The sequence below is a fragment of the Rattus rattus genome, chromosome 9 (assembly GCF_011064425.1).
Source record: "Rattus rattus isolate New Zealand chromosome 9, Rrattus_CSIRO_v1, whole genome shotgun sequence".
In the NCBI taxonomy this organism is placed as follows: Eukaryota; Metazoa; Chordata; class Mammalia; order Rodentia; family Muridae; genus Rattus; species Rattus rattus.
The window spans coordinates 90,727,874-90,742,522 of record NC_046162.1 but is presented as its reverse complement, the minus strand read 5'-3'; the positions used below and the strand labels follow the sequence as shown (position 1 = coordinate 90,742,522).

Genomic DNA, 14,649 nt, shown 5'->3' with positions numbered 1-14,649 from the left:
AAGGCCCAAGGAATCAGGAGGACTTCCCTCATCTGAGGGGTATTGGCAAATCTACACCTGTCTGTAGACATGACTCCCGGGACCTGGGAAAGATTTAGAGTATCACTAGGATGTCCAGTGACTGTAGAAGTCCAGCTCTTTAGGGCTTCAGTGTTGCCCCTTATCCCCAGTCTTTCCTCCCACCCCACCCCTCACTGGGGCCCAAGGACTTCCCTTCTGTGGTGGCTTCTCAGGTTGGTATCACTACGTGGGGGGTCTCAAGTTAGAGGAGCCAGATCTTCACAGGACCTCCCTGTCCTGACCTCCACGCTGACAGAATGCACTTGCAGTGGATGTATGAGGAAAAGGTAGAAGATGTATCAGGGAGGGATAGCTCTGTGGCTCAGCTAAGAAAGCCATTTCTAGAAAAGGCTTTGTTTCTGAAAGCATAGCAAGGTGACAGGCCTTGTCACCCTATTCACTCCAGGCTGGATGGCTTCGATGTCCCTTCCTTGTGGACTCCTCCTCCCATCGTGACTGTAAGTGGGGATGTGTGCTCCTGAGGTACCGTCTGGAGAGTAGCATCCAGGCCACCTCTCCTACAGGCCTAGGTTCTGATGGCCCCGTCTCTTGTTGGGACTGTCTGCTTTACTGTTCTGCACTGTTTGTCTGCATGGTTGGGTCCTTGTGCCTTTTTTCCTTGTCACCACCACACAGGATTCTGTTACCCACTGCCCCCTTTTGTATACCCCCTTACCTTTTCTCCCTCTGTCCTGTGTGTACTCACGTGTGCAGCCATAATGCCTCTACTGAGGCCAGCAGGCAAACACTTTAACCCACCAGGCCCTGATTGCCCATAGCCCCCGACTCTGTTGACTTGGTAACTTTTATACAGGATTTTGTTACAATCTTAAGCATAGGGATCACTTAATCCCACGGACCTGCAGCTAGTTTAGAAGCCCTGCATCCCAGACAAGGGTAGCTTTGTGCAGACCAGCCTCTCCCACAGACCTCTTCCTCCTGGGTTCAGATATTTGTAGAATCCGGGGAGAGACAGATCTCCTTTAGCACGAGGCACTGGCCCCAGCAGGGAGGTTGCAGTCTGCAAAGCTCTGTGCATGGCTCTCCTGGAGGAAGCCCTAGCCACATGGTTTCCAGTGCTTGGCAATACATCTGGGTTTAGGGCCATTGCCTGTCGTGTCTCCCCATGTGTGCTGAAGGAAGTCGTTTGCCACTGTCCCTGCCTGCTCTCATCACCTGCTCAGCCCTTCCTTGTCTGCTGGTGCTCAGACCAGAGTGCCATTAATCACCAGACTAATGTCAGGACCCGCACGGGGCAGAGTGTGCTGAGGACTCATGGCCTGTCGGCTCCCCACTTCAGCCTTTCCTGTGGGGCTGGGCCTTCTGGGGCCGAGGTGGAAGAAGCTATAGGCAGATAGGTTCTCACTTTCCAGGGATTACATCTGGGGCTTTGCCCTAGAAGCCAGTGTTGCAAAAGGCCTTCGCTTTGGGGCTGGGGAGAGACTTCCACTTTAGGTCCCAGGGAAAGGAGTGGGGTGCATCCAGGCCCTGAACTGTTGTTTCCACTCTGTTCTCTCCAGAAATGGGCTTTCAGTGGTGGGTACCTTCCAAGGAACTGTAATGTACAGACCACAGTGTAAATAAAAAGTTGGCTTTTTGTGCCTGACTTGTGTGAACTTCTGTGGGGGAATGGGAGAGGGGATGGAGGTGGTAGGGGAGAAAGGCAGGTTTGTGTCCTGGCCTCAGGGTGACCTTCCCCTTAGGAAGAACGGCCTCTATGTGGTGCAGTAACTGAGGTGGCTAATGCTGCCCTCTAGAGGAAGATTAAAGCAGGATCTGGGCCATGGCCTGCTTTGCCTAGAGATGTGACTCATAGAAGCTCTGGTGTTATCCCATTCCAGCCTTAGGACTGCGACCGGAAACTCTTGCAGCCATGGTCTTTCTCAACAGGGGCCTTCCAGGGCATAAGGGGTCCTGGGTCATGCGTCTCCCATGTCATCCACTTTGACCAGACTCAGGCCCCTCCACTTACACTATTCACTTGCCTAAGATGAATCCCGCTGAGCCACGGCTCATCATGGCTGCACATGAGCGTGTAGTTGGGGCCCCAGATTTCTACCCTTTGTCCTGTGTTCTAAAATTCAAGGATGAAAGGGCTTCACAGGTCCCAGACCAGGTGTCTTGGCCCATGCATCCTCTCCGGGTAGGCCCTATGCTGTGTGTGCTCTGGGGTGGACAGGCAGCTCTGCACTGGACAGGTTTACCTGCCTCCTGGGCCCACAGGGAACCACTGTCAAGTACAGAGGTTTTTTACCGAGCCTGTCGCCTCTGTGTAGTCTTTTCTTACAACCCAGGCCCTCCAGGTTGACAAAGAAACAGGATAACCCAATGAAGTTAACTTGAGTAAATTTGAGCTCAGATAGTCCAGTGAGCCTATCTGAACTATATTACATCGGCATGGACACAAACAAGGTCACGTTCAGTTCACAGGTACGTTATCTTTAGAAGCTGCAACTCACACAGCTGAGGGAGTTCTCACCTGTACGGCAGTGCCGGGAGGTGTGGGAGTGAACACAGCTGAAGATGTGCAACTCCACCCCCAACCCCTGCCAGCCACATACTCACTGCGTCCTCCCATGTGGCCAGTCTGGCAGCCTGCCCCTGCTCCTGCCCCCGGAGCTTGAGTTTGCTGCCTCTGGACCTCCACTCAGGTGGAGCCAGCTTCTCGACTACTAGACAGTAAAGAATTTCAGGATGAGTTCTTATGAAGCTGAGCTGGGTTCATTAAATAGGAATGGCAGTCGGAGGTTAAACATGAATGAGGCAGCCTCAACATTCAGAGAAAGTGCAGGGGATAGGACTCAAGTGTCTAACAGTAACTTTATATGTGGTTTTGAAGTTCCAGTGCTCGAAGAATGTAATGAATGTAGATTCAATGTTTAGAAATTAACTGTAGGCTGGACATGGTAGCACATGTCTTTAATTCAGCTCCTGGGAGGCAAAGGCAGGTAGACCTCTGTGAGTTCACAGACAGCAGAATCTAGGTAGTGGGACTGTCTCCCAAACTAACAATTTTTTTATTTTTTGAGACAAGGTCTCACTGTGTATCTCTGACTGGCCTGGAGCTCACTAGGTAGACCAGGCTGGCCTCAAACTCACAGAGGTCTACTGGTCTCTGAGTTGATGGAGCTGGGATTAAAGGAATGTGATCCAGCTTCGAACAAACAAAAAAAGTTTTGTTTTTTTTTAAATTGGTTAAATGGATTTCTCATCTTCATGATTCTCCTTTAGCAAATGAAATGGTGTGGGGTTTATGGAGCTGTTTGGGTTTAAAGAGGATAGGGGATGTGGTAAAATTCAGACCACACAGGTAAGCTAGGAGATCATCAAGGGACCTCTCTGCTGATCTCATTTGTCAGCTGTATTGTTTCCTCTTGAAGATAGTAAGATATACAGACTAGATGTGGGGATAAGGACCTTTCCCCTGTCATGTCCCCATATTTCTCTGTCCTTCTGCTCTGCCCAAGTGGGGGGCTGGTGGGGCATCATACTGTTTTGACCCAGTCCCTGTACCTAACATTGGAAGACTGATGGGGTTCACACCACCTGCTCCTGGTTCCAGGGCTGCCGGCAGATACCCAAGCCTCCTGGTGCTCTGGAAGAATGGTCAGTGTTTTTTTTTTTTTGGTTTTTTTTTTTTTTTTTGGTTCTTTTTTTTTTTTTTTTCGAGCTGGGGACCGAAAAGGGCCCTTGGCAAGCTTCCTAGGGCGCTCTACCACTGGCTAAAGAATGGTCAGTGTTCTTAACCACTGAGTTATCTCTCCTGCCCATGATATATAACTCTCTGTTCAGTCCATGGTTTACAATTTTATCTACAGCACAGAAGAACTCCCAGAATCTGGGCGCATGGAGGGGCTCTAGTGGCTTAAATGTATTTAGGGCTCACTGGGTGCCAGGTAGTATTGAAGTGCTTTTGGAAGGTTGGCTCACTACCAGATGAGGACACTAACCACCCCATCAGAGCAGGACTTGACTTGCTCAAGTGAGAGGAGGGACTACTGACCTGGAGGAGACAGCATGGCATATGTGGAGCCCCGAAGCTGAGGCACCTCTCCCTAACAGGGTTGTCCAAGAGGCTGAGGCGGGAGGGGTAGGCACCTAGGAGTGAGAGTGGGGAGGCAGCAAAATGCACCTGGGCCTTCCTCAGGAAAAACAGGAGAGGTCTGGGAAGGATGGTGGGCCCACTGCTACTTGGCCTAGCTTTCCCGTGGGTTGACGGGATTAGCAGTTAGCCAAGTATTCCAGCTAAACTGGGCCATAGGCCGAGTAGCTCTGGAGACCACATCTGGCCTGTGGTGCCCGTCAGCTCTCAGGAGATTGGCAGTGGACTGCAGGGATTTCCCCTCACTCTATGACATTGCAAATGTAACTTTTGTGTTTAATTAAAAAAAAAAAAAAAAGCCAGGCATGGTAGTGCATGACTTTAATGCCAGTACCAGGAGGCTGAGGCAGGCTTATCTCTGAATTCAAGGCCAGCCCAGTCTACACAGTGAGTTTGAAGTCAGGTGAAGTTACATAGAAAAACCTTGTTTCAACCCTCCTACAATAAATAACAAAAATGAAAAGTATTGGAGTTTGTTCCTGGTGTGTGTGTGTGTATGTGTATGTGTGTGATGTAGACGGTGTAGGCAGACATACCACATTGCATGTATGGAGGTCAGGACAAGCTTGGGTATTAGTCTTCCTTTTCTCCTTGTTAACTCCTGTGTACACCAGGCCCACAAGCTTCTGGGATCCCCTTTCCACCTCCCACCTTCCTGTAGCAGTGCTGGTGTTACAAACACCACTGCCTGGCTTTACAGGGTTCTTGGGATTAGAACTCAGGTGCTCACATTAGCCTGGCACTTGCTCAGGACTTGAGGTTTTGAGAGACTTGCACTGAGAAGCACAAAGCACTCACTGCCCACGTACAGTAAGGCTATAGGCCCTGGAGCCTGAGGACGCGAAGGAGAGCTGTATGGTCCACAGAAGCAGGAAGAACAGCTGTCAGAGCTTGAGATGGCGGGCTCAGTGACCAGTAGTGAGCTGGCAGACTTTCCCAGTTTCCCCTCAGAAGATGTACCTGTCTCTAAAGGAACCCACCGGAGGAGAACTGCCCCCCCCCGCCCCCGACGTCAACCAAGCAGAGCTCTGACTCTTCAGGAGTCCTATGGGCAGTCTTCACTGTCGCTGCAGGCTCACATTCAGGACTCCCGTGCCTGCTGCAGCTGTGGGTGACGCTCACAGAGGATTCTGTTTTCTCTCAGTCCCCTGAGGAGGCCCAAATGATTCTGATACTCCTGAGAGCCTCTCTTTCCCCTCATAGTGTGTTACACACGGGTGATCCTGGCACTGGGAAGTCTGAGGCAGGCTAGAGAGTCAGGAGTTCTGGGCCAGCCTGGCTTTTATGGGACACCTTATTAATTACTTGAGACCCTTTCTTTAAAAAAAAGCAACAGAACAGATACTGTTAGGTAGAAAAGTCAGGGAGCGGATAAGCAGCCCTAAGCATGGTGTGAAAAGCAATCCGACCAGACACCCGAAAGTGTGCTGCTGACACTGCAAAGGTTGCAAGCTGCACCCTGCTGCTGCCCCAGTATTCAGAGACTTATTTCTAGCTTTGTGGTGCCTGGGAAATTTGATCAATGGGGAACGTGTCAGGTTGCTTTAGTACCAAACGGAAAGGGGTCTGGCTGGCCTTTCCCACTCTGGGATCTAACCTTAGCAGTGAAAACTGAGGCAGCCTTTAAATGCACACTTTCATATATTTTGTGTGCGCATGTGCAGTGGTATACGTGTCCTGCAGTGTCTGGAGGCCCAGAACAGTTTGCAGGAAGTGGTTCTCTCCACTGTGAACTCAGGCCTGGCATCAGGTGCCGCCTTTCCTCACTAAACCATCTCTCAGCTGCTTCCATATTTTTGAGTCTCAAATAGCCCTCACTGGTCTTGAGTTCCTGACTAATCCTCCTGCCTCCACCTCCAGAGCGCTAGGGTTACAGGCGTGCACTGCCATGCCCAGCTCCCTGCTCTATTTTTGACTCATGCGGGCCAGAGTTAATGGCTAACGCCTATTTTGTGGATGAAGAAACTGAAATTCGGCAGGGACAGTAGGGACGCTGGGCACCTCTGCAGTTTCATCTACTCCGAAAGGCTCAGGACTGTGACTGCCCGCAGCAGGTACCTCTATTACCCGTGTTCCGCCGTGAGAATGGCTTATGTTTTCCCAGTCTCAGTTCACTGCAGGCTGTGTCTAGCTCACCCCACTGCTGTAGCCCTTGAAGGCTGGCTAGACTGGATCCTTCCCTTTCTTCATATGCAAAACTTCACTCAGCACAAGTTAACAGGGAGCTAATAATGTTTTAAACTAACAAACAAAAAGAACAATCCAATTTTAAAAGGACTTGAGTGGACACACAAATGGCCAGCAAGTCCAGGAAAAAGACGTACATCAGTAATCAGCCCAGTGAGGATGGCCACTATTCTAAAGCCAAGAAAATGATAGAAGTGGCAAAGGGGTGCTTGAGTGCTGTGGTGGGAATTTCAAACGGTGGAGCCATTATGGAAACTGTGGAGATCCCTTTAAAAACAAGCCAGGCGCGGTGGAGCACACCTTCAGTCCCAGCATTTGGAAGGCAAAGGAAGGCAGACCTCAGCCAGTTCAAGGCCACTCTGTTCTATAAATCAAGACTTGTGGGATAGCCAGGGCTTCAGAGAGACCCTGTTTCAAAACAAACAAAAATTTAAAAATAAAATTAGTATAAAACCCACAGTGCTGCTTCTGAGTGTGTATCGCAAATCAGCTTGCTCATTCTTCTCACTGACGATTATTGACAACCAGGCAGTCTTCCAGGCAGTGACAGGTAAAGAGAATGCGGCATGAGCCTGCGAGAGACTGAGGTTCCGTCTTACAAAGCCAGGGCCTTCTTCTGAAGTTACAACAGGGAAGCTGAGGGTCTGAAGTAAGTGTCCCCACAGACACATGCCAACCTCTTAGAAGCAGAAAGAACGATGGTGGTCAGGGGCCTGTGGAGAAGGGATATGTGTCTAACGGGCGGGTTTCAGTTGTGTAAAATGAAGCAGTCACCCTGCCTGGGAGAGCGGACTGATGACAAGTCCTGGAGCTAAAGAGTGCCAGCCTGGGCATCTCCGCGTGACCTGGCTCAGAAGAGAGAAAGAACTGGAGAAAAACACTTATTCCTCATGAGGACCTGAGTGTTTTTCGGGGCACTCACCCAAAGTGGGGGTCTCACAACCATCCACTACTAGTTTCAGGGGATCCCATGCCCTCCTTGGACCTCTGCTGGCACCAGGCATACACTTGGTGTATACATGCAAGGAATACATACATGCAAGGAAAGCACTCACACATAGAGTAAAAATCTAAAAACCTTCTTAGAGACAGAGAGAGCTGTGAGGAGGGTGCTGGGGATAAAGGTCAGTAGGGGACACCTGTCTACCATCCAGGGGACCCAGAGTCCAGTCCAGTCCCAGCAGTGAAAAAACAAAACCAAAACACTTGTAGTGTTGTGTTATACAGGATATTTTTAACACTGTATGTAAACTTAACACAGTTATCACAAATCTTGTGTTTTTAACATATATCCATAAAGATATCTTTAGGTTTTACAAATCTCCCCAATTTTATATTAAAGAGGGGTGGGGGGTGGGGCCTGGAGAAGATGTCTTAGAGGTTAGGAGCACTAACTGCTCTTCCAGAAGTCCTGAGTTCAATTCCCAGCAACCACTTGGTGGCTCACAACCACCTGTAATGGGATCTGATGTCCTCTTCTGGTCTGCAGCCATACATGCAGGCCAAATGCTTGTATACATAATAAATAAACCTTTTTAAAAAAAAGTCATACCCATAAATAAGGATGAACTTACTAGTTATAGCAGCGCCGGCAATACCACGAGCCCTCTGGAGGGTGTTTCCGGGCTGTGGTGTCCTACTTACAGGAGTGCACTTAAGAAGGCTGGTAAGTGGAACCTTGAACTGCTCTGTTGGCATCACAGCTCTGCACCAAGAGGAGGGCCACCCTCTCCGCGTAACAGATGCTGTGGCTGGCCTTAGGATTCAGGGACCTAATTTCCTTTAAAAAAATTTTTTTTTCTTTTATATTTTTTTCGGAGCTGGGGACCGAACCCAGGGCCTTGTGCTTGCTAGGCAAGCGCTCTACCACTGAGCTAAATCCCCAACCCCTAAAAATTTTTTTTAATTAAAAATTTAAACACTTTTTTAAAATTAAAATTTAAATAATAGATCTAGGACCTAGGGATGTGTCTCAGTTGTGTTAATTTAGCACGCACGAAATCATGGGTTCGATCCCCAGCATCCGGTAAAACGGGCAACGTGGCCCACGCCTGAAATCCCAACCCTTGGCAGATGGAAGAAGGTCTCTTAGTTCACGGCATCCTTCGCGACAAAGAGTCTGAAGTCAGCCTGGGCTACGCGAGCCTCGGTCTCCAGTAATAAATGATGATGTAAACGTCTACAAAATGGAGGACCAATAAAAGCAAGGAGACACCGGTGCCCCAACCTCTCACCCATTTCTCGCCTAGAACTGAACAAAACCTAAAACAGATTAAAGTCCCGTTTGTCCCTCAATCCCGGTCTCCCTCTGAGGTCCTCCCGCGGTCTCCGCAGTCTCCCCCTCCCGCCCCGCCCTCTGGGCCTCCATTATTCACCCGGGCCTCCGCGCCGTGCCCGGTCCCCGCCGTCCACGGGCTGGTTCCCCGGGGGGCACGCAGACGTTCACGCTCATCTTTGCGGCCTCTCCCGGCTCAGTGACACGGACCAAGACCGAGGGAGAAGAGGATAGTTGCTCGTCAGAGCGCCCGAACACCAGCTATCCGGACTACTCGCTATCCTGATGCAGAGCGGAAGGAGGACCGGACGCGTCAGTCAGAGCCGTTTGGTGGGTGGGCTTTGTGCAGAGGCGGAGCCTGGGCGAGAGGGCGGGGCCTGCCCACCTCCCCGCCCGCACCACTCCCCTCCACTGAGAGCTTCCACTAGCAGCTCGGCTGTCAGGCGCGGTGGCCAAGTGGTAAGGCGTCGGTCTCGTAAACCGAAGATCGCGGGTTCGAACCCCGTCCGTGCCTGCGTTTGGGAACGATGATGTTGTTGTTGCCGTGTGTTTTCGGCTCCCACACCAATCACTTTTTTGTTCACGAGTCTTTTAGCCCCTCCTCTGCTGGCCACGAACCGGCCGAGGCCGGCACAGCAGCTGCCGAACTCCCCGCATCCCCTACCCTTCAGCTCCAGTTTGGATTGTGCAGCAGGAGTCGTGCCTTTTTCTGTGAGCTTTCCTTCCCTACAACGTGCGTGCGTGTCGCCACTTTCTCCTCTGCTCAGCCAACTGCATCACCGTCTCCTCCCACCCCCCATCCCACCCCTGGGCGTTCACACCTTTTTCAGCCCTAGATAGTTGTGACACTCCCAAGTCTTCTGAAAGATCCATGTGACAGGACGTACGGTGCTTCCGATTCCTGGTCCCACTTTGTTTATTGTTTTAGGATATGGTCTCCTGGGTCGTGCTGGGATTACTGAGGTGGCCTATCATCAACTAGCTTCTCTTTTCGAAACTATACTAAAGGGTAGCAATTTTTCATTATTTGTTTGTTTGTTTGTTTGTTTGGTTGCTTCTGTTTTGGAGACAGCATCTAGCTACATAGCAATGTAATTCTAACTATCCTGGTACTCTCTATGTAGACCAGGCTGGCCTTGAACTGTCCACCCATCTGACGTGAGTTATTATGGCAGGTCTTGTAATTTTCAATTGTTAACACTTAGCATACCTCGTATTTCATGACTAGAACTCCACCTCTTTATTTCTTAATTTGTTTCATCTCTTAATGTGGCTCCTCCCTCTATCACTCCCCCCCCTTCCTCCCCAACTTAAAGCATATTTCATTCCCCAGGTCCTGTTGCTTACATGATCATGGGGTGAACTAAGGATATATAGGTATTTTCCATAAGAGCCTCATACCTGAAAGAGAAACCCTTGGCTTTGGAAAGTGTCAGTATCATAAAATTGTTACTACGTACAAAGGTACAAAGCAGATTTGTTTCTGACAACACCATGGCCTGAAGGACTAGGTGTTAGGGATAGGATGGGGACAGGAGTCTTGTACTCTCAGATATAGCTTTGACTCCGGCCCCTCCCTGTGCATTCCTAGTGAGACAGCACCCCTAGGCTGGGTTCTTCTTTTCTGTAGTAGCTGGAACAGAGAATTCCACCCCCACAGGAGCGAGAATGAGACAAATCAAAGTCAGTAGAAGAGGTTCAAGGTACAGAAAGAGTTAACATACAGATACTCAGGAAGCATGCACTTCCCCAAAGGTGAAGAGGCAGAGACAGGAGTCAAGCATGGATGCCAGGTCAAGGTCTGCAAGGTCAGAGGAGAGCTAAAGTAAGGCAGAGAACAGAGAATTCTAGCAATTACCCTGAAAGCTAGTTGTGTCTAGCTGGGCCGGGGTTACTGGAGGGCATGTACAGAAAGGAGACAGCTTTGCTGAGTTTATGGTATAACCTGCATGGATCCCTCACAAACTCCAGGCTCCCATTGCTTCAGTTGCTAAACACCTATGCTAATAAATGCTTCCTGGGTTAGGGAGGGGACTCAGTTGGTAGACTGCTTGCCTAGAATGCAGGAAGCCCTGGATTTGATCCCTAGCACCCCATAAACCCCACAGGATGGTACAGACCTGTAATCCTAGCACTGTGGAGGTGGCAGTAGGGACACCACAAGTTCAGGGTCATCCTCAACTACATAGGAAGTTTGAGATCAGCCTGAGTTACATGAGACCCTGTCAAGAAAGGAAAGGAAAAGGGCTTTTCTAAATAAATGCTTTGTGGTCTGAGATTTTCAGTTTCTGCCTGAGACCTATAGCCAAGCCAGGGACCTCAAGGACTCCACAACTTCCTTATGAATGCCCCCTGTGCCACCAGGTTTAGCCATTGTGAACCCATAATAAGAATTATGTGACCCTGCACCCCAAATCCAGTCAAAATTCTCCTTGATGGCAGGACCAGAGCTGCAGGCTCTCCTTCCAGTCCTCTCTCTGATACAGCCAGGATCTAGAACAAACCACAGAGTGTTTGTACTGCAGTGTGAGAGCCACAGTGCAGCCATAATGGTTTGCGGGCAACTCGACCTCCAGGAAATTTAAAGCAACACAATTTACTGCCAGGCCTCTTCCTTCCTGTGAGAGAAAACTATTTGACTAAAAAACAGAATTTAGCAACTGTACTGCTTACGCCGCCTGCTGTGGGTTTTACTCCAATATCCTGGCCCTGGAGAGACATCGTCTCAAATCTTTCATTGTACAAAGAAATCAGATTCCTAAACTACTCTAATCAGGTGAACACAAGTAGCCATTGTCTCTGCTCCTGCACTAATTATTCATTTTGTTGACTTGGGGTCTAAGAGGCCTGAGCCCTCAATGTTCCACTTTTCCTCCCCAGTTTTGTATTTTTTTAAAGATTTATTTATTTTATTGTATTTTTTTAAAGATTTATTTTATTTTAGTGTTATATCTGCCCAGAAGAGGCATCAGAGCCCATTATAGATGGTTGTGAGCTACCATATGGTTACTGGGAATTGAACTCAGGACCTCTGGAAGACCCGTGAATGCTCTTAACCATTAAGCTGTCTCTCCAGCCCCTTCCCTATCTCAAAATAGATGAATCTTTCAGGAGTCGTCAACCAATGGGATTTTTCTCCCGCCTCCTTCAGTTCCCATCACAGGCTTTTGCCACCATGCTTGTCTTCATCCCTTGTCTTTGATCTGGAAATACCAGAGTCATTTGTGTAAGGAGGCAGAGGCACCTTTCCTCCCCTTTGGTACACCCCTCACAACCTACAGGACAAATATATTTTTGAGTAACGATATAATTATTCTTTATAGATGGCTTTGGTAGTAGACTCTGAAGGGCCAAGCCCATTCTTGAGCCATCAGCCAATCAGGTCATTTCACAGCCTCAGAAATGACAAGAGAAGAGGATTGTGTCAGGGTTACCCAAAGTCCTTTGTGGTTACTTTTTGAATCAGAGACTCCTGTATCAAGTTATCCTTGAACCTGAGGCTGATCTTGAACTCATGACCTTCCTTGTCTCCACCTCCCCAGTACTGGGATTATGGATACATAGCAGCACCACAGATGGTTTTGTTTTTTTTTTTTTTTTGTTTTTTTTTCGGAGCTGGGGACCGAACCCAGGGCCTTGCGCTTCCTAGGCAAGCGCTCTACCACTGAGCTAAATCCCCAACCACCACAGATGGTTTTATATGGGACTGGGGATCAATCTTTTGTGCATGCTTGACAAGCCTACCCCCTGGACTCCATCTCCAGCCCCCAGATTTAGCTCCCCACAAGATGAGCAGAAATTTCTTAGAAAAGCTCGCTCTCCTGTTACTTGACTTTTGCATCTATCCCTTTGCTGGTTGTGGGCCAAGCAGGCACTATATTAGTCGAAAAGACAACTCTTCACAACAGGAAAACTAGGTAGTTCCTCAAATCACCAGAATCAGTCACACTATCCAAAGAGGAGATGCAGACACACTGTCAAAGGCTGCACTCCCCAGAGGCCTAGACACAGGCTTTTGTCCTATGCTTGGGAAGACTGGGAAACAGGTGTGGACGGGCAAAGCCACCCCTCCTCCCATCATGGGACGTGAACTGGACTTTAGTCCAGGTAGCTTTGATGGAAGATGGCCTTGTGGGGAGTTGTATGACCTTCCTAAAAAGTAATAGGTCACACTGACCGACACACACACACACACACACACACACACACAGGGTGGGGTTGGGGTGGGGAAGGAGGCTTAATAAAAACAGCCATCGAGCCAGGCCTCCAGGAGACTAGTGGCACAGGCTTGTAATCCCAATTACTCAGGAAGCTGAAGCAGGAAGATTAAATGTTCAAGACTACCTGGGCTACAGAAAAATGCTCAAAGCCAGCCTATGGAATTTACTTAGACCCTGTCTCTAAAAAATGTTTTAAGAGCCGAAGACATAACTCAGTGCTAGAGCACTTGCCAACCTTGAGTGAGACCCTTGGTTCCATTTCCAATGCCATTTTTTTAAAAAAAATCTATTCTAAATGGCAGAGCAAAAAAGAGACGTGTGGAACTCTGGCCCAAGGCTTGTCCCTCAACCAAGGACGCTGGGACCTTCCAAACACTTCCTCTGCCCATAGAAAGTCATTCAGAGACTCCCAAGTAGGGTGACTATACCCCAGGTCAGCAGCAATATTGTGTGAACAAAGGTCAGCAAAATCAAGTAGCAGTCAGTGCTAATGACCTTTCCCTCCCTGCAGCTGCGTCCAGTCAAGCTGGGAGAAGTCACAGAGGAGAATACTTCTCAACTTGCCAGTGTGGAAACTGAGGCCTATGGGGAGGAAATTACATGTGAAAGTCTTCGTGAAGTGAAACAGGTTCCACCTGTGGACAAACCTAATAATCCTAGTGAGGTTTCCTGTGGTAAATGGTCCGTTCCCTCATAAAATTATCTGGGCCAAGAGAAGACATCAAGGTAATTTGCTAGATATGAAGGCTCTGTGTGTGTGTGTGTGGGGGGGAACCCCATGCTACCTATGGCCACAGGTTCTTTGTGATTCTTGGCTCTCTCTGGACACCAGGTGACAGCAGTACTTAAAACTATTAGATTTTAAACTGTTTTGCTGCTTTTTCTTTTACTGACACTCTCAGGGCTGTTTTGTTTTGTTGTTTTTTACTAACCTCCCAAGGTTTGGGAAATGCTCCTTCCTATCTGTATCCTACATGAGCAGCTGCCTTGGGAGGTGCTGGGGCATCAGGAGCCCTTGCAACACGGCCAACAGACCGTGATGACCTTTCAGGGATTCCTACCTTCTCTGAGTCTCTTTCTGGCCCTGGAGACAGGACCAGTCCTACTGTCTGGCTTGACCAATTCCTGTGCTCCGTCTGCCTACAGGGCCACCCCAAGAAGCAAGGGATTCTGTTTATGGACTAGCTGGTGATGGAGAGGAGGGGCCTGTCATGTGGGGAGAAGGCCAGAGCCCTAGCAACCATCCTTCTCCTGTGTAATGTGGCCTTGCAACCTACCCCAAATTTGCAGAATTTCCTTTCTTGTCCACCTTTGATTCCATTGATGGGATTAGCCCCCCACCCAGCCATGTCCTTTGATGTGGGCAGGGGGGTAGCAGGGGTGGGGGCAAGTAGGAAATCTTAATCTCTGGAGAGCTTCTCTGGATTCAGTGCCTGGGTAAACCCATTACATCCTTGCTCTTTTATCCCCCCAGGACACTGGCTCCTCTGGGCTCCTGAATCTCACAGATCCAAAGGGTTTGTCAGACAGCAATAAAACGGGTGGGGGTGCACGGGGGTGGGGTGGGGGGAACCCCAGGCAGCATCACCAGCCATGCTGGGGTATTCTCCATTCTACTCCGGGCTCTGAAATCGTAGGGATTACAGAAGCCTGAAGCCTGCACCCATCGTGGAGCCTTTTGCCCTCAAGCACCTGCCTCAGAGCATCTGTCTGTTCCTAAATGAGAAATCTCGGTGCCACATGCAGAGAAAACGCTCAGCCCCACCACAGGATTTAAAGCATGCATTGGATAGTAGGGCCAGGAA

General features: G+C 49.3%; 1 long non-coding RNA gene and 1 other non-coding gene across 2 annotated transcripts; one reads left to right on the top strand and one right to left on the bottom strand.

Moving 5' to 3' along the window:
• Positions 1-8,236: 8,236 nt before the first annotated feature.
• Positions 8,237-8,928, bottom strand: LOC116909750. Its single transcript, XR_004389094.1, has 2 exons — positions 8,725-8,928; positions 8,237-8,528 (listed from the first exon to the last, which is right to left on the bottom strand). It is a non-coding gene; the product is annotated as an uncharacterized LOC116909750 (long non-coding RNA).
• Positions 8,929-9,066: 138 nt separating this feature from the next.
• On the top strand, positions 9,067-9,138 carry Trnat-cgu. Its single transcript has one exon. It is a non-coding gene; the product is annotated as a tRNA-Thr (tRNA).
• The last annotated feature ends 5,511 nt before the right edge of the window (positions 9,139-14,649 follow it).